We start from the raw sequence: 2,500 nt of genomic DNA, 5'->3' as shown, positions 1-2,500 counted from the left end.
CGCACACCCCCGCGCGCTCACCTCGCACACCCCCGCGCGCTCACCCCGCACGCCCCCGCACGCTCACCCCGCGCACCCCCGCACGCCCCCGCACTGCCCCGCGCGCTCACCCCGCACGCCCCCGCACACCCCCGCGCCCCCACTCCCCTCGCACACGCCAAGCCCCATCCTATGCTATGTGCGATACATGTCCTACCAACAGCATATCAAAAGTGTTGGATGTTACCTCCATAAAAAAAACATCATACCCAATGCCTATGAAACGTGAGTACACGTATAAAGCCTTGAAGGTTAGCCCCTACAACAATTCATCACACCTAACATCCGTGGAAAGTAAGAACGTGTATAAAGCCTTGGACTATAAAAATATCATCAAACCCAATACCCGTGAAAAGTGAATGTTCATTTTTAATGCTTTTTTTTTTTTTTTGGAACTAAGAAAAGAGTGACACCCGTCAAATTTAACTATTTTTTCTTTTGCTTGTCTAAAACAATAAAATGAAGAGTTTTGATACTAGAGCAAGTACATTACACTAAGACACCAACCATGACCGCGTTTTTACAACCATCACCCATTAATTGTGAAAGTACATGTGGAGTGGTCGGTTTGTTGTAATATTTTTTTTGGGAACTAAGCAACATGAAAGAATGATTCCCACAAAATTTCAGATTTTTTTGACCACTCTAGCTATTTTTTCTAATTTCTTATTATTTAATATTTAAAAATTCATTAAAAAAAATTGGTTGGTCGAAAAATTATGAAACTTGATTTCTAGATCCATTGGAATGTCCAATTCATGAATCAATTGAGTTCATGGAAAAAAACATTCTAAAACTTGAGATATTTGACCGTATGACCGCTCAGAAAAATCGTATCTAGGCCTGGCAGACCAAAAATGCCTCAAAATGTACTATATAGGGGGGTGACTAGTCTGCATGGGCTGGGCACGGGGGTACCCCCTATATCTTCCGCCACCCCCACGCCCCAAGCACTATGCGCCGCACAGGGGCATATGCTTGGGGCGTCGGGGTGGTGGTCGGAGGCCGAGGGCGGTTGACGGCGGGGGTGCGGTGGCGGAACGCGCACGGTGGGGCAGTGTCGGAACGTTCCCGTGCGCTCGCCAGCCCCACCCCGCCCCACCCGCGTGCGCCCCGCCCGCTTGCCCCCGTGCGCTCGCCCGCCCCGCCACGCCCTCATGCTCCAGCGCGCGCGCGCGCGCCCCGTCCCGCCCCGCCCGCGTGCTCCCGCGCGCGCGCGCCCCCGCCCCGCCCCGCCAGCGTTCGCCCCGCGCGCGCGCGCCCCCCGCCCCGCCCCGCCAGCGTGCTCCCGCGAGCGCGCGCCCCCCGCCCCGCCCCGCCAGCGTGCTCCCGCGAGCGCGCGCCCCGTCCCGCCCCGCCCGCGCTCTGCTGCGCGCGCGCCCGTGCCTGCGCCCCATCCATCACCCATTAATTGTGAAAGTACATGTGGAGTGGTCAGTTTGTTGTAAATTTTTTTCTGGGAGCTAAGCAACATGAAAGAATGATTACCACAAAATTTCAGATTTTTTTGACCACTCTAGCTATTTTTTCTAATTTCTTATTATTTAATATTTAAAAATTCATTAAAAAAAATTGGTTGGTTGAAAAATTATGAAACTTGATTTCTAGATCCATTAGAATGTCCAATTCATGAATCAATTGAGTTCATGGAAAAAAACATTCTAAAACTTGAGATATTTGACCGTATGACCGCTCAGAAAAATCGTATCTAGGCCTGGCAGACCAAAAATGCCTCAAAATGTACTATATAGGGGGGTGACTAGTCTGCATGGGCTGGGCACGGGGGTACCCCTATATCTTCCGCCACCCCCACGCCCCAAGCACTATGCGCCGCACATGGGCATATGCTTGGGGCGTTGGGGTGGTGGTCGGCGGACGAGGGTGGTTGACGGTGGCGGTGCGGTGGCGAAACTTGCGCGGTGAGGCCGTGTTGGGTGCGCCTTTGGGCGTGCGACATGAGCCTTGTTGAGAATGGAATGTTGCGATGTTGCCTTGTAACTTGGGCTGGCTTGAGGATGGTTGATGGCTGGTACGATGATGAAACATGCAAGGTGGGGTGGAGTCGGGTGCCTTCGGGCGTGCGACATGAACCTCGTTGAGTGTGTGACGTTGTGGTGATGCTTGGCCAGCCTTGGGCCAGCCCTATGTTTTGAAGGCGTGTGGTGCCAGAACATGTTCGGCTGGTCGGAATCGGGTGCCTTTGGGCGTGCGACATGAGCCTCGTTGAGCACGGAATGTTGCGATGTTGCCTTCTAACTGGGAATCTCTGGTGTGAGGACTGTGGATGGCTGCTGGTACGATGATGAAACATGCAAGGTGGGGTGGAGCCGGGTGCCTTCGGGCGTGCGGCATGAACCTCGTTGAGTGTGGGACGTTGTTGTGGTATGCCTCCCTTCCTTGGGCTAGCCCTATGTTTTGAAGGCTGCGTGGTGGCGGAACATGCTTTCTGAGGCGGTGTCAA

This window comes from Cucurbita pepo, unplaced genomic scaffold (genome assembly GCF_057944985.1).
Source record: "Cucurbita pepo subsp. pepo isolate OVF unplaced genomic scaffold, ASM5794498v1 scafford_9, whole genome shotgun sequence".
Classification (NCBI taxonomy): Eukaryota; Viridiplantae; Streptophyta; class Magnoliopsida; order Cucurbitales; family Cucurbitaceae; genus Cucurbita; species Cucurbita pepo.
The sequence above is the reverse complement of the archived record's forward strand: the minus strand, read 5'-3'. Positions refer to the sequence as shown.